Source organism: Alexandromys fortis, unplaced genomic scaffold (genome assembly GCF_014885135.2).
Source record: "Alexandromys fortis isolate MF-2015 unplaced genomic scaffold, M_Fortis_MF-2015_v1.1 scaffold_34, whole genome shotgun sequence".
Taxonomy (NCBI): domain Eukaryota; kingdom Metazoa; phylum Chordata; class Mammalia; order Rodentia; family Cricetidae; genus Alexandromys; species Alexandromys fortis.
The window spans coordinates 12554462-12577310 of NW_026067933.1; the positions used below are offsets into that span (position 1 = coordinate 12554462).

General features: G+C 38.1%; 1 long non-coding RNA gene across 1 annotated transcript; it reads left to right on the forward strand.

Annotated features, from left to right (window-relative positions):
- The first annotated feature begins 7856 nt into the window (after positions 1-7856).
- LOC126503907 (uncharacterized) lies at positions 7857-17990 on the forward strand. The gene is made up of 3 exons (XR_007592451.1): positions 7857-7902; positions 14693-14755; positions 17736-17990. It is a non-coding gene; the product is annotated as an uncharacterized lncRNA (long non-coding RNA).
- The last annotated feature ends 4859 nt before the right edge of the window (positions 17991-22849 follow it).

The following is a 22849-nucleotide window of genomic DNA, read 5'->3' on the forward strand; positions in this document are numbered from 1 at the left end:
CTATAATTCCACCCAGTCTTTACTTTTAGTTAGGCACATGATTACCTCAGAAGCTTAGGATGATCAAATCTTCAAAGAATTTGTACTTTGTCTAGCAAAACGTTTTTTATTATTCTCTCTGGCCATTAATAAAAATTGCCCAACATATAGTTCTTAGATGGATTCTCATTCATCTATTATCTGATTTTCTTTTAAGTGCACAATATTTCTGTTAGTTTACTAAGGGCTAAAATCTGATCCATCCTTAAAACTAATGTACAAACATTTAACGCTTCCCTTCTGAGATTAACTGCATATATTTTTAATGAATGAATGTTCCAATGAACATTCATTGGAATGTTCATCATAGTTAATGAACGACACATGATGTTTACTAAAAATGAACAATGATTCCTATTAACACTGTTCAATAAGTGAAGTAAAAGTTTTAGCTTTGAGGTTCTATATGTGTATATTCTGTTTAGAGCATAATATCTGTAGCTGCAGCTAGTGACTTACTGTTACAAATAAACATTCAAAACCAAAACAAAACAAAACAAAAAAACCAAGAAGCCAGGTGGTGGGGGCGCTCGCCTTTAATCCCAGCACTAGGGAAGCAGAGGCAGGCGGATCCCTGTGAGTTTGAGGCCAGCATAGTTACAGAGAGAGTTTCAGTACAGGCTCCAAAGCTACAGAGAAACCCTGTCTCAAAAAAACAAACATCAAAACAAAACAGAACAAAATAAAAAAAAAAAAAAACATTTCCAGCTGCATATCTTTTCTTAGCCACACCTTTAGAGACAATTTTCTTGATTTTAATCAAGAACTATGGATAGTTAATTTTCCTCTTTATGTTTACATCATTAAAGTTATATTTAAATAAACATATGCTGGATTAGATATTGTTATAGATAATACAAATATAGAAATAAAGTGGCTGTGTTTTGCCCAAATCTGTGGGTCCCCACAAAAGCCAACAAAGGATATCAAGTACCATATGTAAAAGCAAAGATCCTTTATTTTAATCAAGTTTGCAAACTCGGTCTCTCCTCATGTCCAACGTATTGGAATATCCGAAGAGTCATGAGCTCAATTAGAATTGAGTTTTTATAGTAGTAATGGTGAGGGTAAGGAGTCTCTGAGGTTCAGGACCCCTGATTGGCTGATATTTGTCTAAGGGTGTTCTGGTGAAGTGCTGGCAGGTGCTTCTATTTACAGTGCTTGGAATGCCAGAAATTTCTTTTGAATTTTCTGCTCTTGGGTAGGGGTCAGGTAGTCTCGGCCTGCCAGGCATTGTCTCAGGGTAAACTATTGTGGCTCCATTTAAATTTATCGATGGCCGGAGTCCCAGGTGATAATGGTTGGAGGAAGTAAAGAACGTCCATTCTGCCCAGACTTAGATTATCATGGCTGGCCCTCACAGCTGGATATAAATATACTCATTTTTTGTATATATCTGTGTAGTTGGTGCAAGGTTCATGTTAGACAAATGATCCACCGCTGAGAACTCCCACTTCTAATATATTTAATTAGGTAACTGCTAGGAAGAGGTAATTTAATTAGAGTATTTAAACTGTATTTATTTGATAGCATTGAATTTAATTCCAATCTACTCAGGCAAAGCTACCAAAGACTTTTCTCTATATTTAGCAAATGACTAAGACAATTGGGAAATGATACTGAAAGTTATAAGCAAGAATGGTAGTTCCTTAGCGTTAATTTATATGCACACCTTTTCTGTTGATGGTGCTAGAAGCAGGCAGATGGAGAGGTTAAGGCATTTTGTGTTATTGGTCTTTAGAGGACGATGGAAGCAGAGCAAGAAAGATAAACAAAGTTGCACGGTCTGCTCTTTTCAAGGCTGCTTTTCTCCCATGGCTTCCTCAGATCAATAAAATTGAGAGATATTTGGGGATCAAGGGACCTATGTATGGACCGATTGGTTCTATCATTTATCAGGTTTTAAGGCATTTTTTTTGAGAATGTTGATAAGGAAATTTCTATTCAGTGTTAACATCCTGCCTTATCTCCTTTTCTTTTGATTGTTTTTCTTTAATATTTTGTTTCCTTTTCAGTATGATATTGCAAATTAATCAATTCCATTTATAATAGTTTGATAAATAAGTAAAACCTAATAAACTAAAACAGTAATCAATCACATCTAGACAATGGCCTTTTGTTTTTATTAATTCCTAGGAGGAGCATAATGAAGGTCTCTTGTCTAGCCTCCTTTTGCAGGAGAAATAACTCCCGAATTTCTAAAGGAGAACATTTATGCTTTTAATATACAAGTAAAGATCGTCGTTCTAAGTAAACATTCCAGGGCAAAGTTGACCTCTTAAATGACACTGTGCTTTAATTATGTGACTGATTATTTGTTTCCCAGCAAGGAAAATCTGTCTCAGCCACAGATAATGTATTGCTTTCCTAGTGAGTTTATTTATTACCTAAATAGGACATAATCCCAGCACATGCATCCTTAATAACATGTGCTGACACCAGTGATTCCTTTGATGCTGAGAAAAGGAAGAAGTGAAGAGCAACCTTGATGAGGGCTAGAGAATAAATGTAACAGGGAGACAAATTTGAAGTGAATACTTAGGTGCATATGATCTAAGTGAATCTAAAAGAAAAGCCATGGATCTGGGTGAATAAATGCATGTATCTATATGTCTACATGGCCCAGTGTCGTGTAGGTGAAGGTGGACTGCAAACCAGGAGGTAATTCTAGTGGTTGAGCTACACCGGGATTGAGCTACACCGGCGCCACCACTATTTAGAATTTAAGCATGATAGTAAGGGTTAAGGTAAGACAGAATGTCAGAATTTAGCAAAGGCTAGATTAAGAAAAAAAATCCTGTCCAGATTGGAGAACTGGAATTGAACTCTAAGACGGACTCAGAATCTCTTGATTATGTATATTAGCTCCTTCCTACAGGGAAGTTGGTATCACTGTGACTGTACATGGCTGAGCAGCACACATTATGTCATTATAATAATTTTGCACAGGAGGCTATGTAGAGAAGACTGCAATCAAGGCCACACAGCGTTTATGGCAACTTGATCATTCCCAGTCTTCCATGGAATTTCACCTTAGGGTTCTATAGAAAAAAGTTGCAAGAAAGATTTTAGGAAGAAAAAAATCATGGAAGTATATCGGCACCAGTTTTCTAATATTACACACAAGCTTGGTTTAACTCATGTTTCGGAATTTGAATTAGTCAGTAACCATGGCAATTCATGGATGCCAGAGTTCATTTCTAAGCAGCAGAGACCCGAGTCAACTCAAGTGAACACAGCCATGATTTTTATCTCTTTGCCCCCCCACATTTATAAGCTCTACTTTTCTATTTCCCTCAAGTAAGAAGAAAATAGCACGGATCTCTAATTTCAGTTAACTTTCAGGTTCCTTTGTCTTCCATCTGTCATGCTGCAAAGACCTTAGGGTACTCTCATCAAGACAAGTTGGCTTGTGAAGTGAACTTAACATCATAAGTATGTGACCTTTGACACTGCTCACCGAAATGTTGGTGATGTCACATTTTGAGAGTAAAATGTAGGTAGATTATGTTATCTGCTCAATGGCAAGCATTACTCATACACTGCATTTTCTTAATGAAACCTATCAGGCATTTAATGGAAACTACTTCCAGCTTTAGATAATTTCTCTGCGGTCATTTTATATTATAAAACTTTTTGTGGTGCATAAAATGCTCTTCAGCTGTTAATGTCTCAATTCTAAAACTTGGCTTCAAAATTACCTGGAATTTTTATTTTTTATTTATGAAGTATACTTATGTACATATATGCATATATGTGTGGGCAGTTGTACATGCACATGTGTAAAATATATGTGGAGGCTAGAGGTTGACATTGCATGTTGTCTCTATCACTGTCCAACATACTTTTCTGAGTAGGACTTCTTGACTAACACAGAGCTTATTGCTTAGCTATACAGGCTGCCCAGTGAGCTCAGGACCCACCTGTCTCCACCGGCCAGCATAGGGGTTACAGCTGCACAGTCCCTGACTTGTGTGTGGTTACTGATGCTCCAAACTCAGATCGTCATAAAATTCAACATTCACTTTTCCCACTGAACAATCTCCCCAGGTACATTGGCTATTTTGAATTAATATGCAATCAAGGCCAGCTGGACTGCGACTGAAAAAGCATGGGATAAAACCGGACTCTCTGAATATGGCGGACAATGAGGGCTGATGAGAAGCCAAGGAAAATGGCACTGGGTTTTGATCCTACTTCATGTTCTGGCTTTGTGGGAGCCTAGCCAGTTTGGATGTTCACCTTCCTAGACCAGGATGGAGCGGGGAGGACTTTGGACTTTCCACAGGGCAGGGAACCCTGACTGCCCTTCAGACTGGAGAGGGAGGGGGAGAGGAGTGGAGGAAGGCGGAGAGGAGGGAGGAGGGGGAGGGAAAAGGGAGACGGGGAGGGAAATGGGAGGTGGGGAGGAGGCGGAAATTTTTTTTCAATAAAAAATTATATTAAAAAATGTTCAATTTTGATTTATAAGATTAAAATGACTGGATTATTGCTACCCAATACATACAAACAAATATTTGAGTTATCTACCTATGGGCAATGTTACAGATGGGACAAATAATATATTTTATGTACATTTTTAACAATTAAATTTGCAAATATCTAAGGTAAAATGATGCTATGTGTTTTAATTCTTTATTTTGCTAAAGGAATCTTTATTAATAAAGTTTAAAACTGCGAGTCAGTGGAGAGAGCGACATGGGCTGTTTGAAATTTCCCATCCATTTATACTTCATCAGAGTGAATTGTTCCCACACAGGTCTTTCACCAGCTCTGGGGCTTCTTGTTCATTCTCCAAGGACAGAGAAGAAAGGAAAAAGCTTAAGGACAGGCTAAGGAGACTCCGACTATTTATAGACTAACCTTGTGTTAGAGAAATATTAGTCTTCAGAAGAAACAACCAGAGCTCTGAGTGTGTTTAATTGAAACAGCGTCTATGTGAAGTACAAGACAATCCCTCTAAATCAAGAAAACTCCCTGTGATTCTGAAAGAAGTGTGTTAGGCATAAATGCAAAATTAACACCATGGTAAACTGAAATGTTTCCTTAGTGTCTCCTGCACTCTTAATTTTTTTTCTTGTGATGTGGCATCTTGTAACTATTTTTTAATCAACTTCCCTGATGTAATAATAAAATATTATAAATTTAATCTTGCTTCTACATCTTGAATATGATTTGTACATCTGTTATATTTCTGTAAGTACAAATGCTGCTAAACACTACAGAAGTTTAAGTAAATTATTTCACTTTGATAATATGTGAACATTATCTTAACATTCCAGTCTCATGGTTCATAAATACTGCCTGATTTGGAATGGAAGGATATTTTGTTTCTTTTTGTTTGGAAGTCGTTTTAAGAAGCTGCAGATTTTTTTTTCAAAACACTTTGATTATCTAACCCTGTCCAGAAGATCCCCACACCCTATTGTTCATTATAATGTTTTCTTTCCATTTTATTCCTGAAGATGCCAAGACAGCCTCCTGGTGGGTTACCTTGGCAACCTCTTGTGTCATGTTTTAGAATGTCCCAGGGCTGCAGTTTTATTTCAATTTGCATGCACTCAGTCAGCTAACTGTAAATTAAGAAGGCCTACTGTAAAATCAATCTTTTTGTGTGAAGAATAAAAAACAGATAATTAAAATGGCATCAGTACAATCCACTTACATATGGTATTACATGAGATTTGGGTAACTCCTATGAACAGGCTAGTATTTTTCACATGCTGGCTCTGAAATGCCAGATGTTAAAAATATACAGTACATGATCACACCGTACACAGTTTGACTGCTTCATCCAATCTTGAAAAACATATCGCTTCATCATCTCTCAGTGACAACCATACAAGGCTTTCTCAATAGGATTTCTGAGATACCAACTGATGCCAATAGGCAGCGACCTAAGGTTATTCAATCACATCAAGATACAATTTTCAGATTGCACCCAAACCAACACTGAAAATATATATTTTAGTAGTTCATATACAACAGTGGTAGGTTTTAATGTATCTTTATAAAAAAAAGTCACTGAGATCATTTTCTTAAGCTTAAAATACATTAACACCTATTTTATGGAAACGAGTTTACAATTTGTATTAATCTTCACAGACTGATTCCCTTTCATTTTCTATAAAGCAAGGGTCCTAGAAAGCCTGCAGGGTGAGCAGAGCTGTTTCTAAAGCTAATGGCAGTGCTGGGAGAAGTGAGCCTTTCATAGATTCCACTTACTAGGGCCTAGGGGGAGGCTGGCAAATCCTTTTTCTCATCAGGAGAATGGCTAGCACAAGTGTTCCAGGCTGTGAAGTATTTTCTGGTTCTCTGTAGATTTTATTTTTTTTCTGTGAGCACATACATAATTCTGAGGAGGATATTTTGCTGCATATTTGTGACTTTCTTCTGTTTGACCCAAATTCACTATAATCTTGAAATTAATACCCTCCTCTTTCTGAGAAAGGGTCCCCAAAGAGAATATTTTTTTAATCTGAGTAATTTTGAGGTTCATCATTAATCGAGCTTTATTTTCTTTTTTCCTTTCTTGGGAGGGGACACTGGTTCAACTGACTTTGACATATGCAGAATTAAGATTTTTCTACTTTCAGTTCTAGTTCCTCTGAGAATCTCCTACACTTACTTTACCAAGTCATAGTTCAACACTTACAGAAACTGATCATGAGTTTTCTGATTTACATGGTCTGCCCCAACCCTTAGAATACTAAAATGTTCTGGAAAACCACACCTAGCAAGTGTGCCTGCGTCCAACTACTGCTTGTGTATGTCCTCAGTGAGAGGCAGTCCCTCTGCACATGAACTTGTAATGAAAAACTGCATATGTAAAAGGCTGATAGTAGGGACAGACTTTTTCCTCTAACTCCAAAAGGCTGTAAAACTAGTTTGATATCTTACTGGAATTTAAACTAACAAATAATGAAATGCATAGTAAGGAGATGGAAGGACTAGGGTCTAACTTGATTAATCATGACAGCCACATTCAGGTAATTCATAGCAGATAAATTATTAAAATATAAACCACTTAACCCATGTCCTTTTGTAAACTTTGCTAAAGTGTTTTCAACCTTTGGTTTTTCAGGAGGCCAATGCTTGCTTCTTTTTGATTTAGTAGTTTTCTTGCTTCCAGGGCAAAGATGCTTCTCTTAGCAGTCACAATTAATGGGGCTACTTTTACCTACTAATAGCAGTAAGGTTCGTCAGCATTGAGTGACTGCCATAATTAAAAACATTTTGAACACTTAAATCTAGCATGATGTTTTCATTTAAAATATACAGAGAACTTAGGAGAAGATGAATATATGGATTAAAATTGTCTCTCCAACTCATGGATATCACCCAGTACTACTAAATAAAATGTTCATCTCTTGTTTTCAATCTTTCTCTTTCCTTTTTTATAACTTTACTATGCATAACTTACACACCACAAAGTACACAAGATTTCCTCACCACAATCATGACTAAGTGCACATTGGTCAGTCCCCGCTGCTTTCTTACACCGCTCTATCTTTTCTCTCTTCCACAACCACCCCAAATACAGACCTGCTTTCTGCAATGTTAGGTAAGAGGGTTTGTGTGTGTATGTGTGTGTGTGTGTGTGAGTAGGTGTGCACATGTGTGTGCATGTGTGTGTGTATGTATTTAATTTAATTACACAGCATGGATTTTTACCTAACTATTGCAGGAGGTCCTTCCGCCCCTCCAACCAATAGCTGCTGTGATACCAGCCCATTGGGGTGTGGTCTCTCTCCCTTTAAAAAAGCGGCTATTTCCTCTGCTCGCTCTCTTCACTTCCTGCTCTGCTGGAGACTAGACTCCCTTCCTCGTTGTGCAGATGGCTGTTGTCTGGGACGGTGTTCTGTAAGTTTTTTCCCCTTTAGATAAATAACACCCTATTAATCATAACTCCAAACTGGTGTAGCATTGTTCGTGACTTACGCCTTCACCTAACTTCTTTCAGTACAACGTACTTGTGCTGAAATCCATCCATGGTATTATGAGTATCAGAAAAGCTCCTTCCTTCTCTTTGTAGAGATTCCATTCCTCATATGCAATTTATTTACTCATATACCTGTTCACAACTAGTTGACCATTTCTACTTTTAGCTGTTACAAAAAAAAAAAATGCTGTTATGAATAATCATGAATGGTATTGGTCATGCTTTCTTTTTCTTATATGTAGAAATGTAGAATGTTTGGCTCACCTGACAGCTTCATATGCATCTTTCCAAGACAATGCTAAAATAACATTACAAAGTACATGTACCACTTCACACTTTCTGGGGCCTCATGTGAGAGATCTTCATACCTCTAGATCTTCACCACATGTATATATTTCCACCTTTTAGATTTGCATCATTCTAATGTATGTTTAGTTGTGTCTCATTCCAGCTTAATTTTCATATTCTAATATTGTTTTAATATATCACCCATATATACTTCTGTAGCAAAATATATAGTGTTTGTTAACTTCTGTCACTGTTAAAATTATTGCTGTAAGCGTTCTTTATGTAGTCTATATATAATTCTTTTATCAGAAACTGACAAATTCCTTAATTCACTGGGACTTTTTATAGCATGTGAGCTAAGACATTATGAAATCTCATTTCCATATATTAACATACTTTTGTTATTACATATTTATATTATACTATTGAAAGGAAGAATGATAGAAACCTTTTTATGTTAAACTTTACATACATACACCTTGCTTAATTATATACTAAATATAGTTGTGTTTTGTCAAAATGAAATAAACATGTAATATTAACTTTCTAACTAAAATTTAGATTTAAAAATCTATGAATGATAAGAATAAAAGCATACATACTACTTCTTGTAATATCCAATTATTGCTTACTCTTTAGACTGAACTTCTATATCTTTAAAGTCATAGTCCTTAGCCCATTATATTCAACTCTGGCAGCACACTGAAATCATATAGTGATCTTTTATAACCGTTATAGAACCTCATGCAAAAAAATCAGTATCTCAAGTTGAAACCCAGTCACTCCTATTTTTAAATGAATTCAGGTGGTTTCTATATATACATATACATATGTATTTTTTAGATATGTACACACAATTCATCAACTAAGAGATGTTGAGGTATGAGAGTGTTTGTAAATGTTAGGGGAAGGCTGTGAGAACCACATAGGAGACTACCATTTGTTGGCATACATTCTACTGCACTAATCAGTGATTATTAAGTATACATATACATCATCTATTCACACAACCCCCTCACAGCCCTTTCAAAAGGCATATTTCAATTTCTACATCCATTACTTCAGGCCCTCAGTAGAGAATTTTATTATCATTACACTTTGGCAGTTAGCATGTTTGCTGTAACCCATATCAACTCTGTAGATATTGTCAGACATGATTTTCACCAACTAATTGCAATGTATCAAAATATGATCAAGAAAAGGTTACATTGGGTAGTCTTGGATACAAAATGTAGTTCTAAAGTTCAAAGACCCTTCTAGTTGTTTGATTAATTAGCTCCTCATCAGTTCTATAGGTCATTAATCAATTGTTCAGTCATTTCAAGGTGAAGCTCCTCATTTTCTTTCCCCATCTTTTCTCATCTTGTCTGAAGAAAAGCAAAATTCTAAGAGAGACACTTCAACATATCCATCTCAACAAGTCCTCTTGATTTCACTTTTAGGAGAAGCCAAGACTTTAAATTTCTGTTCTTCCCCTTACTAATACATATTCCTTGTATTTATCAATTTCCCCAGTCAACTGCTTCTATAACTGGCATCTTAAAAGAACTACTTTCAAACTTTCTTGGATTTCTAATTAATATGGTAAATGTTTTAATATTCCTGAAGTTATTTGGAAATACATTATATTGTACCCTCAGAAGAACATATTCTTCTGTCTTCTCTTTTGACTCTGTTTTAATCAACACAGTTACTGGACCCAACTACTGCTCACCTCACATAATGTCCACTAAGTCTGGGGTGAAAAGTGCAAACAAAAAAGGTGACTTCATTTGAATATATGGCCAAATAAGAAGACGGAAGACTTCTTTCTATCTTTTCAGTGTGCCCATTAAGGTCTATTTTATACAGAAGATGTGTGACAGGCACACAACAGATGCTAATAATCTTTTCACTTCCTTAAATTTCTTTTTAAATACATTTAAAATTTTGTTTGAGGTTACTGTATAATTGCCCCATTCCCACCTTCACATTGCTTCCTTCACCCTCTCCTATAACCTCTGCCTTTCCCTCTTTCAGATTCATATCTTTTTATTTGTTGTTATATACATGTGTGATAATTACAAAATGTCTATTTTTCTAAATATATAAGTACAGCCAGTTCAGTCTCTATGTTACTTATATGTATGTTTCCAGTGCTGACCACTTGTATTATATAACAAACTGGTGTGCTTTTTCTTGGGGAAGATAATTTCTCCTGCTCTTAGCATTCCTTCGTTGTCTGTAGATCTTTAACTACAATTGGCAAATAGAAAGAGCATATGACCAAAGGCAGTCTCTTTGCTCTTTTGTATGCTAACCATCGAGAAATTTACATGTATAGATCTGTTTTTCTTTCTAGAATGATTTCATCATATCCAGACTGGTGTCCCACTTGACATATAGCCAAGGGTGCTCTTGAACTTCTGATCTTCCCACCTTACATCTCCAGAGATAAAATCTATTGCTTTGTGTGTGTGGTACACATGCATTCTACCAAAGTGTGCTTTGTCCAAAAAACCCAAAGAGGAAGACTATATCTTTACCTACTTATTTCAGACTTGTGTGAGGGAAAAAAAAAAAAAAAAAAAAAAAAAAACAAGAGGAATTAGATATGAAAGTGCTTGGATTTGCAAAGTGAAAACCACAGTAAGAATTCATGGTTTGCAAAAAAAAGTCACTGGAAGGGAAGTAACCATTCTCAGGATTCCTGTAGAAGAAACAAAAATCAGGGCTGCAAGCACAGTGCAGCTTGTGGGGAGGGTCTTGTAACCTCTGTTCAATACTTTTACTTAGGCTAATTAACAGCCACTCCACATGCATAACGATACGATGGGTAGGCTAATCTTGAAGCAAGTGTGTGGATACATTTAGCACAATTGCTTTTGCACAGTGTTTTCTCCACAATTAGAGAACTAAGGGTGGCATTAGATTTTTATCACAAAGTAAGTTATTTCATAATTTAATTCAATAACATCTTTTAATTAAACTGATTTTATACAAGATGGTCCCTAACCCTTTGTAACACAGTAGTATGCCATCTTTTCTATTTTTGTTAAGATTTAATCCTGTATTTACCTTTTGGATGATCAGCCTTCATTCTCATGATAAGTGTCTCTATTTCCTCGTATATATGCAATTAATCTTATAGTTTCCCTGAAGTCCATTTCACATATATTAGTTGGAGAAAGAAAAAAAAAAACACAAAATTTCAGTAAACAAATTATCATGCATGTCACTGCTTTCAATTTGAAAAATATAGGGAAATAAAGCATAGCCCTGTGAAAATCACTCTTATCTCTCTTCCTTAGAGGAAACAGTGAATTATGTTTAATGTGAAGAAACAGGTATTTCTGCATAGCTGCACAGACCACTAGATTGGTGATGTTAAACAGTGAAAGGCAGATGATGCTACCATAGAAGAACTGGCAGTTCATGGAGGTCTAACAGTAAAGGGTGAGCTATAGTGTTTACTATAGACTCCTTCACAGCTTCTTGGCCTCAGTTAACCTGTAGTTGCACATAAGAAACCTGGCCTTAAGTTCAGTGGATGATAGATCTCAAAAGCTTAAAATGGGTCTGCTTATTGCATGCTATGGACTATAAAGAAAAAATATCAGAAAAGTGTATTGAAATAAATACAAAAGAAACCATGACTTTGGCACCTATGTTTGTAGAGCTATGGTGTTCATATTTGATCTGTCTTTGCCACTTGAAAAGGTTGTAAAGAAATGTCCCAGATATAAAAGAATTTCTCAAGTGATTTTAAATAATTCAGTTTTTAAAGTATTATTTATCAGTGAAATAATGTTGGATTACTCAGCACATCATTGTTATAAGTAACTAAGAATGAATGGTCAAGAGAGAAAAGACAGAAGACAGAAAATAAAACAGAAAGTAGATGAGAGGGGGAAGAGAGAGGGAGAGAGGGGGAAAGAGAGAGAGAAGACAAAACAGCAGAATGTGCTGGATTGGCTATAGTATCTATAAGTAGAGGGTTCTGGGAGAGACAACTGGAATTTGGTGGCATTTGAGGGACTACGTTGCACAGTGGAAGCAAACTGGGGCAGAGTCCAGTGGTGGGACTGGGACACTAACCCAGCCATGAAACCTTTGACCTACAATTGTCCTGCCTGCAGGATGCACTGGTGTAAAGGTGGTACAGAACTTGTGGGAGTGGCAACCAATGACTGGTCCAACTTGTGACTGGTGACTGACACTGCATGGATGATCAGGAACTGGAGGCTGGATAGCCCAGAGAACTATGATTGATCCAAATATGACTGGCAAAAAAAAAAAAAAAAAAAAAAAGAAAGAAAGAAAAAAAAAAGTCAATGTAATGATGTCTAGCTGTTTTTCCTGTACTCATAGTTTGGTGCTTAGCCCACTCATCATCAGAGAGGCTTTATCCACCAGCTGATGAAAGCAGATGTACAAGACCTACAGTCAAACATTAGGCAGAGCTCAGAGAATCCTACTGAAGAGGTGGAGGAAGGATTGTAGGAGCCACAGTGGTCTAGGACATGCGGAGAACTTGGCCCACTGAATCAACTAAACAGGGCTCATAGGGGCTCACAGAGACTGAAACAACAATCACGGAGCCTGCATGGATCTGTTCTAGGTCCTTTGCTACATACAGTGTTTATGTAGCTGGGTGTTCTTTTGGGACTCCTAACCATGGAAGAGAGGGTATCTCCGAAATTTTTGCCTGCTCCCGGGACCCCTTTCATCCTTACTGGGTTGCCTCATGCTGAGGGTTTGTGCGTAATCTTACTTTAACCTGTTGTGTTCATATGCTATTCCTGTGAGGCCTGCTCTTTTCTGAAGGAAAATGGAAGGAGCAGTGTATCTAGGAAACAGAGGAAGTAGGAAGGGATAAGGGCTGACAGGGGTGGAAAGAGGCAGTCATTTGTTATAATGTACGAGAGAATAATAATAAATAAAAATCTGGTGAATGGAATGTGTCAGAAAAGAGTTAAAAAACAAATAAAAAAACCAAACCAAAAACCACAACCATAAAAAAAAACAAATAAAAAAACCAAACCAAAAACCACAATCATAAAAAAATAAAAATAAAAATAAAAAAAAATAGAAAAACTCAAAAATCTGAGTCACCTAAAGGTCTTGGGAAGGACAGGAAGTATGAAGTGTGTTGACACAGAATTAAAACCTGATAGGAAGGTGTGAATACAGTCTCCTACAATATTCCACTAGCTCAAGGATAGGTTGGCATAGGACAATAGGTTCAAGTTCTGAAGGCGCCTATTACTTGCTGTGAAGTCCTTTGAAAGCCCCAAGAATCTGGAGTGCCCAGGACAGGAATGCCAGGGCTTCAGAATTGCAACAACTGCACTCCAGGGGGTCAACAGCTGGACCAGGAGGGGGGCTGCAGGAGACCCCATTGGAAAAAATAGAGTTAAGCCCTTTGCCTCAGAGCAGCAACAACAAAGAAGTTTCATTGTTCATGCAGTTGGAAACTTTTCAGGTATCCATTAATTAGCCCTGATGCTGTTCTTTGGATTTCAGGAGACTAATGTTTGCAATGTCTGAAAAGAGAAGAAACTGAGATTTCTCTGCTTGAACACAGAAGGTTGGAATGCTGCACTGAGAGTGAGATTCATTGTACTGGGGGAAGCATGCATAAATCCAGCAGTTGATGATTTCCAAGGACTTGGCTTCACAGGGAATATGGGGGCTGCGGCAATTGAGGAAGTAGAAAAATGAGTGGAAGACATTTGGCAGAGGAAAAGAAGACTTAGTGGTATGAAAAGTCCACAGTCCATGAGAGTGAATCTTCAAGAAGATGGCATGTATTTTCTCTCCCTTGAAGCAGAGGATTTCTTTCTGTCACTGAGGGATTACTGGCCTCTGACAGCTCTCTCCTGCTGTTTCCTACTCTCTCCTCCCTTGGGATCCTTCCCCTTACTGAACCATGCAGCCTAGTAAGGAAGTTGAAAAATGCCTCACTACTTAACTCTTCTCAGTGTAAGTGGGCTCAAGTTGGGGGAGAATGTTTTCTTTTTGTGTGAGTTTGAAGTTTTAGCTATTGTATAAGTGGGTATTTAAATTAGTGAAATTTTTAATGACAGAATGCTGCTAACCTATGAAACTTCTTGATTTTGTATGGGGGAAAGGAAAGTAACTGGAGGTTTCCATAAATAAACACATAATTATATCACAATGCTGTTTTTGACTCTTTTATGGTATCAGAAAAACCCTTGACAAAATGACAAAAATATCAGTTGTTATTATGAGTGTCACTACTTTTCATTCACATCTCACACGGCCTTGTTCTGAGCACACGTAGGTACTCATTTGCCTTTACATTAATTTAATTTCCCAAATAATTTGGTTGAATAACTGAAAATTCTGGATTTGATTATGAAATTGATTACTGAAAAATGCAAGCTTATCTGATTTTTTGGTTCTAACTATTTCTTCCAGATACAAGAAAAAATAACACAGATACTGAAGACCAGAGGCAAAGTTAAAGCCACTAGAGGTCAGGTAATGGTGTCACATGCCTTTAATACATTGGGAGCAGAGTCAGTTGGATCTCTGTATATAGGTAATCAATGCAGAAACAAATCCAGAGGGTGGTGGCTCGCATCTTTAATCCCCATGCTAGGGAGTCACACATCTTTAATCCCAGCACTAGAGGGAATATAGAATGGGAGGAAAGAGAGGCTTAGTCTGTGGTTGCCCAGCCTTGAAAAAGGTAAGACTTCTCTAGTATCTTGGTTGCTTTGCTTTTCTGATTTTTGAGTTGAACTTCAGTTTTCATCTCTGAGTTTTTATTGAATTATCTTTTCCTGTTTAGGATTAATCACAAAACAAATACATGATTTTTTTGTAAAAGGTTACCTCAAATTCATGACTGGTCTGCTTCAGCATCTCGGTCCTAGGTTTCTAAGAGTATGCTACCTGGACGCTTCTTAAGCACAAATCCTGGTATAATTATGAGATAGGTAACACAAACGAGAGGGACTACTGATTGTTTTCTTGACATAGCTTTAAGGAAAAAGAAAGTAGTATATTCTGATGCTGGAGTTCAAAATGAAGTTGAGTTCTAGAGATGGCAGCAAAGCTAATACTTCTGGTTGTGGTTAGAAAACAGCCAAATTCCCTGTGAGGTCATTTTTAGGTCATCCAATGTGGCAGATTTAATGGGAATGATGCCATACACTCAAATATTTGAATGCTTAGTCCCCAGTTGCTAGAACTACTTGAGAAGGATTAGAAGGTGTGGCCTTACTGGAGGATGTGTGGGGGTCGGCTTTCAGGTTTCTAAATCCATATAGTTCCTATTATTCTCTCTCCATCCTCCTTCCTCTCTCTCTGTCTCTCTCTGTGTCTCTGTGTCTCTGTCTCTCTCTCCATGCTTTACTCTCAGAGATCTCAGTCTTAGGCTTGTGGATCAGATGTACACTCCAGCTACTACTTCAGGGTCATGTCTGCCCGCTTTCTGCCACTTTTCCTGCCTTGATGACGATCATTTACTCTAACCCTCTGAAAGTGTAAGCAAGTCCCCCAATAAATTCTATCTTCTATAAGTTTCCTTATTCACAGCAGTAGAAAAATAACTAAGGCATCCAAACATCAGTGCATTCAGGGTTATGGATAACATGAACATATGAGGTCTAAGAAATCCTACTAGCTTTTCTATGCTGTTAAATATCCTGTTTGAACTGTGAGCAATCCTATTAACTTCAAATGGTAGTGAGGTTCCTACTTGAACTGTATGTAAGCAGTAGTGCTGGTTTTGCTTTCTTTGGCAGCAATATTCACTCATGTGAGAAAAATAAACAGTGAGTTATGAAAGACAAATACTAAATTCCAGAGGAGTGATGTGTTTGTAGGAGAGCACTAAAATGTCTAAATGGTTTTGACGGACTCCTAAACACAAAATCTTGGCAATGGCCTCTTATTAACGTGGAACAAAATTATGGAAGAAAGTCTCAGCATATGAGGAGGCACAAATGTGCCTAATTCATAGGACAATGTGGTAAAAATAATGACTGATTGTGCAGATAGCAGAATAAAAACAATACCTGATTCTCTAGTCCTGTAAATTTTTACAAACGCCTCATCTTCTGTCTCGGTCTCCATTTATTTGCTCAACTGGAGAAACACCCTCTATACCTGAAGAGTGATGGAGATCCACAGTTCCTTTTTCGATATAAAACAAATTCTCACCCAGCATTCTTCCTGTCTAGTCATTCTCTTCAGAACGTGGTTCTAAGGTCTTACTTCCTCTTCAAATACGTGAGCAGAGATTCTGACATGTCTTTGTGCACCACTTGTACTTCTTTAATTTCAAAGACAAAAGACAAAGATGGTTGGTTTTAAAAATCAGCATAAATTGAAATGAAGTTGAAATAGTATTTTATATGTAGTCATGTTTCCTTCTTTGTCTCACCATTACCTTATCTTTTCACAATAAGATGATGGTTTATAAGAAAATAAGCCAAGTTTTTGAATAATTATATACTGTCATTTTAGTATTAATGTTTTATGGAAATATGGGCAGATATGAAGTTCTTAAACTTTTTTGCATTCATCGTGAGTTGCAATCAAACTTGAAATGCTGCAAACTCAAAGGGCATTCACAGGCAGTTCCTTCTTCCTTTATAGCAAATTTTAAGAGTCAAATGGGAAGAACAAAGGGGCAAGCTGAAAGCTGAGTATTTACGATAAAGCAAACAGTAAGTCAGAAAAATTGCTAAGTTTGTATTGATTATTGTATTTTTTAAAAATTGGCTTGGTCACTTTAACACAGATTATTTGGTATAATAGATTAATGACCTAATACTGTTTTTGTTTAATTAGGGATTAAGTTTACATAAATCATTAGCTTTATAAATACAGATTATGAGAGAGAACACTCAGCAATCGTCTGCAATGCCATAAAATTTATGACTAGCAACCTTCCCTTTTTTTGTATGACAGTCTTTCTTCTTCCCTTTCTTTCTTTCTTTCTTTCTTTCTTTCTTTCTTTCTTTCTTTCTTTCTTTCTTTCTTTCTTAAAAATTTCCACCTCCTCCCTTCCTCCCATTTCCCTCCAAATCCCCCCCCACTTTCCCCCCTCCCTCTCCAGTCCTAAAAGAAGTCAGGGTGTCCTGCCCTGTGGGAAGTCCAAGGCCCTCCCCCCTCCGTCCAGGTCTAGGAAGGTGAGCATCCAAAGAGACTAGGCTCCCAAAAAGTCAGTACACGCAGTAGAATCAAAACCCCAGTGCCATTGTCCTTGGCTTCTCAGTCATCACTCATTGTCAGCCACATTCAGAGAGTCCGGTTTGATCAAATGCTCCATCAGTCCCAGTCCAGCTGGCCTTGGTGAGCTCCCATTAGATCAGTCCCACCGTCTCAGTGGGTGGATGCACCCCTTGCGGTCCTGACTTCCTAGCTCATGCTATCCCTCCTTTTACTCTTCATCTGGACCTTGGAAGCTCAGTCCAGTGCTCCAGTGTGGGTCTCTGTTTCTATCTAGATCCATCACTGGATGAAGATTCTATGGTGATATGCAAGATAGTCATCAGTGTGGCGATGGGATAAGGCCAGTTCAGGCACCCTCTCCTCTTCTGCCCAAGGAACAAGCTGGGGACATCTCCTTGGACACCTGGGAACGCCTCCAGAGCTAAGTCTCTTGCAAACCCTAAAATGGCTCCCTTAATTAAGATATCTACTTCCCTGCTCCCACATCCACCCCTCCTCCATCCCAACCATTCCAATCCTTCAAGCTCTTCCCATCCTCCCCTTCTCTCTTCTCTCTCCCCATCTCCCCTTATCCCCACCCTACCCCCAGAAGTACTTTTATTGTATAGGATTATATTGGCTATCCTGGGTTTTTTTTTCATATAAAGTTGATTATTGTTCTCTAGGTCTGTGAAGAATTTTGTTGGGATTTTGATGGGGATTGCATTGAATCTATAGATTGCTTTTGGTAGAATTGCCATTTTTACTATGTTGATCCTCCTAATCCAACAGTATGGGAGATCCTTCCATTTTCTGGTATCCTCTTCAATTTCTTTCTTCAAAGACTTAAAGTTCTTGTCAGATACATCTTTCACTTCCTTGGTTAGAGTTACCCCAAGGTACTTTATGCTATTTGTGGCTATTGTGAAAAATGATGTTTTTCTGATTTCCCTCTTTGCTTCTTTGTTCTTTGTGTATTGGAGGGCAACTGATTTTTTGGAGTTGATCTTGGATGCTGCCACACGTTAACCAGCTGTAGGAATTCTTTGGTATAGTTTTTGGGGTCGCTATGTACACTATCATATCAACTGCAAATAACAAAAGTTTGACTTCTCCCTTTCCAATTCAAATTCCCTTGATCTCCTTATGTTGTCTTATTGCTATTGCTAGAACTTCAAGCACTATATTGAAGAGGTGTGGAGTTGACAGCTTTGTCTTGTTCCTGATTTTAGTGGAATGGCTTTAAGTTTCTCTCCATTTAATTTGATATTAGCTGTCAGTTTACTGTATATTGCTTTTATTATATTTAGGGATGAACCTTGTATCCCTAATCTCTCCAAGACCTTTATCATAAAGGGGTGTTGAATTTTGTCAAATGCTTTTTCAGCATCTAATGAAACGATCATGTTTTTTTTTCTTTCAGATTATTTATATGATGGATTACATTGATAGATTTTTGTATGTTGAACAAGCTCTGCATTTCTAGGATGAAGCCTACTTGATCATAAGGGATAATTTTTTGGATATGTTCTTGGATTTAGTTTGCCAGTATTTTATTGAGATTTTTTGCATTGATGTTCATGAGTGAGACTGGCCTGTAATTATCTTTCTTGGTTGAGTCTTTGCGTGGTTTTGGTATCAGGGTAACTGTAGCTTCATAAAAAGAGTTTGTCAATGACTCTTCTGTTTCTATATTGTGAAACACATTAAGGAGTATAGGTATTAGCTCTTCTTGGAAGTTCTGGTAGAATTCCGCATTGAAACCATCAGGTCCTGGGCTTTTTTTTTTTTTTTTTTTTTTTTATTATTTTTTAGGTTTTAGGGGGTTTTTTTTTTTTTTTTTTTTTTTTTTTTTTTTTTTTTTTGTAGGGAGGTTTTTGATGACAGCTTCTAATTCCTTGTGACTTACAGGTATATTTAAATTATTCACCCAGTTTTGATTTAATTTTGGTACATGGTACTTATCCATACAAAATGTCCATTTCTTTCACATTTTCCAATTTTGTGGCATACAGGCTCTTGTAGTAAGATCTAATGATTCTCTGAATTTCCTCTGTGTTTGTGGTTATGTCCTCCTTTTCATTTCTGATCTTGTTAATTTGTGTGTTTTCTCTCTGCTGTTTGATTAGTTTGGATAGGGGTTTATCAACCTTGTTGATTTTCTCCAAAAACCAGCTCTTTGTTTCATTGATTCTTTGGATTGTTTTCTGTGTTTCTATTTTGTTGATTTCAGCCCCCAGTTTGATTATTTCCAATCTTCTACTCCTCCTGGGTAAGTCTGCTTCTTCTTCTTTTCTCTAGAGCTTTCAGGTGTGCCGTTCAGTCTCTAATGTGAGCTTTCACCGTTTTCTTTATGTGGGCACTTAGTGCTATGAACTTTCCTCTTACCACTGCTTTCATAGTGTCCCATAGGTATGTAGTGTCTTTATTTTCGTTGAATTCGAGGAAGACTTTAATTTCTTTCTTTATTTCGTCTTTGACCCAGGGGTAGTTCAGTAGTTGACTGTTCAGTTTCCATGAGTTTTTTAGGCTTTCTCGGGGTAGAATTGTTGTTGAATTCTAATGTTATTCCATGGTAATCCAATAGTACACAGGTGGTTACTACAATTTCTTTGTATCTATGGATGTTTGCTTTGTTACTGATTATGTCCAAGGACCTCCCACCTCCTTCCAGGTCTAGTAAGGTGAACATCCAAACAGCCTAGGCTCCCACAAAACCAGTATGTGCAGTAGGATCAAAACCCAGTGCCATGGTTCTTGACTTCTCAGCAGTCCTCATTGTCCACTATGTTCAGTGAGTCCGGTTTTATCCCATGCTTTTTCAGACCCAGTCAAGCTGGCCTTGGTGAGTTCCCAAAAGAACATCCCCATTGTCTCAGTGTGTGGATGCACCCCTCAAGAACCTGAGTTCCTTGCTCATGCTCTCTCTCCTTCTGCTCCTGATTTGGACCTTGGAGTTGTAGTCTGGTGCTCCAATGTGGGACTCTGTCTTTGTCTCCTTTCATCGCCTGCTGGAGGTTAATATCCAGGAGGATGTCTATATGTTTTTCTTTGGGTTCACCTTCTTATTTAGCTTCTCTAGGATCACGAATTATAGGCTCAGTGTCCTTTACTTATGGCTAGAAACCAAATATGAGTGAGTAAATCCCATGTTCCTCTTTTTGGGTCTGGCTTACCTCACTCAGGATAGTGTTTTCTATTTCCAAATCAAGACAACTTTAAGATACCATCTTACACCTGTCAGAATGGCGAAAATCAAAAACACCAATGATAGCCTTTGCTGGAGAGGTTGTGGAGAAAGGGGTACACTCATCCATTGCTGGTGGGAATGCAAAATTGTGCAACCACTATGGAAAGCAGTGTGGCGGTTTCTCAGGAAATTCGGGATCAACCTACCCATGGACCAAGCAATACCACTCATGGGAATATACCCAAGAGAAGCCCTATCATACAACAAAAGTATATGCTCAACTATGTTCATAACAGCATTGTTTGTAATAGCCAGAACCTGGAAACAACCTAAATGCCCTTCAATGGAAGAATGGATGAAGAAAGTATGGAATATATACATATTGGAGTACGACTCAGCAGTAAAAAACAAGGACTTCTTGAAGTTTGCATGCAAATGGATGGAAATAGAAAACACTATCCTGAGTGAGGTAATCCATTTCATTTTTCAAGTCTTGACCTGTTTCCATTACCTGTTTGATTGCTTTTTCTTAGTTTTCTTGGGTATCTTTGAGAGATTTATTCATTTCTTCTACCTTTTGTTCATCTCCATTTCTTTAAAGCATATTTTCACATCTTGTTTAAGGTCCTCTATTATTTTCATAATGTTACGTTTAAAGTCGATTTATTCTACTTCTTCTGAAATAGGGTGTTCAAGTATTCTTGTTGTATGATCCCTAGATTCTGGTGTTGTCATGTTGCCTTTCAGGTTGTTTTAGGAATTCCTACATTGAAGCCTGAACATCTCTTCCTTCAAATGCAGCCAGGAGACTCTTGGCGTCTTGGTCCAATCTTTGCTGTGACTGGCTCTCTGGGTGGATCTCCTCAGTGCAGGAGCAGGAACTGTTCCTGGGCCAAAGACCTCGCAGACAATAGGGCAGGCTTGGGGGAGGCAGGGTCATGTGGAACAGTCCACCTGGGATGGTACTCACTCACCCATCTGAATGGAGCTCCTCAGCACAGGAACAGGAACTCGTGATATTTCAAGGACCCTGCAGACCAAAGGGCAAATTTGGGGGGAGAGCAGGGTCATGTGGAACATACTCACCCATCTGGATGGAACTCTGCAGCACAGGAACTTGTGGTAGTCCAAAGACCCCGCAGACAAAAGGTTGAACATGGGGGAGAGCAGGGTCATGAGGAACAAAGAAGCCTCTGCAGCAGGAGCTGGAGGGGCCCTGTACACCGTTCCAGACCATTCGCCTCGAGATCAACAGTCTTTGTTAAAACTCCAATTTTCCACAACGTTTTCCATATTCAATCTTTTGTTAATGGGGAAATAGATACTCCAGGAATTTTAAGTAGCTTTATTTCATGTATCCTTAATTTATAATTTCCCAAATTTTAGGATTATAGCTACTAAGTATTCTATTATGAGCTGCTATGTCCTGTGCTTGAACATTCAAATGTTTGCAAATCCAATTAGGGATATACTGTATGTTTTATATAGTGCTGTATAATATTTTATCCAAATAGTATACATTTTTCTATGGAAAAGTGGTTTTGCAAAAGTTTGCTAGGTGATAAACTCAACGTAATTTAACCATTTATAGCTCTGCAGTGCTTTCTATGCACAGAAGCCTCTTTTCTTATAAAATGCAATTGTTAAGAACTTTAGTGGAGACCAGCGGCAGCCGGAACCGGACGCGCACGGCACCAGCCGCGGCCGGAACCGGACGTGCACGGCACCAGCGGCGGCTGGAACCGGACGCGCACAACAGCGGCGGCCGGAACCGGATGTGCATGGCGGGCGACGTAGCTGGCGCAGCGGCTGGGACCAGCGGGTATTGACACAGTGGCAGACAACGCAGTCAACAGGGACCAGTGCAACACCAAGAGCAGATCGCCCCAGGACAATTAAATCAAAGAGGTAGGCCTTTGGTTGGCAAGGTCCCTGGCAAACAGGGAACCTGGTTCTTTTCCTGAAGACCCATCTGAGGGGTGAGAGGGATCTTGGCCCCTGGCAGAAGCCAGGAAACAGAACAAGGGAATTTTGCAAGAGGAGCCTCTGGCCAGCAGGGAAACCTGATCTGGTTTTAAAGGACCAATTAGAGATCATCAATAGGAGGAGATGGGCAGGCGCCAAGGCAAAAATTCTCCCAATAAGCTGAAAAACAACATGAAAGCACCAGAACCCAATGATCTTACAACAGAAGGACTTGAACACCCTAACACAGAAGA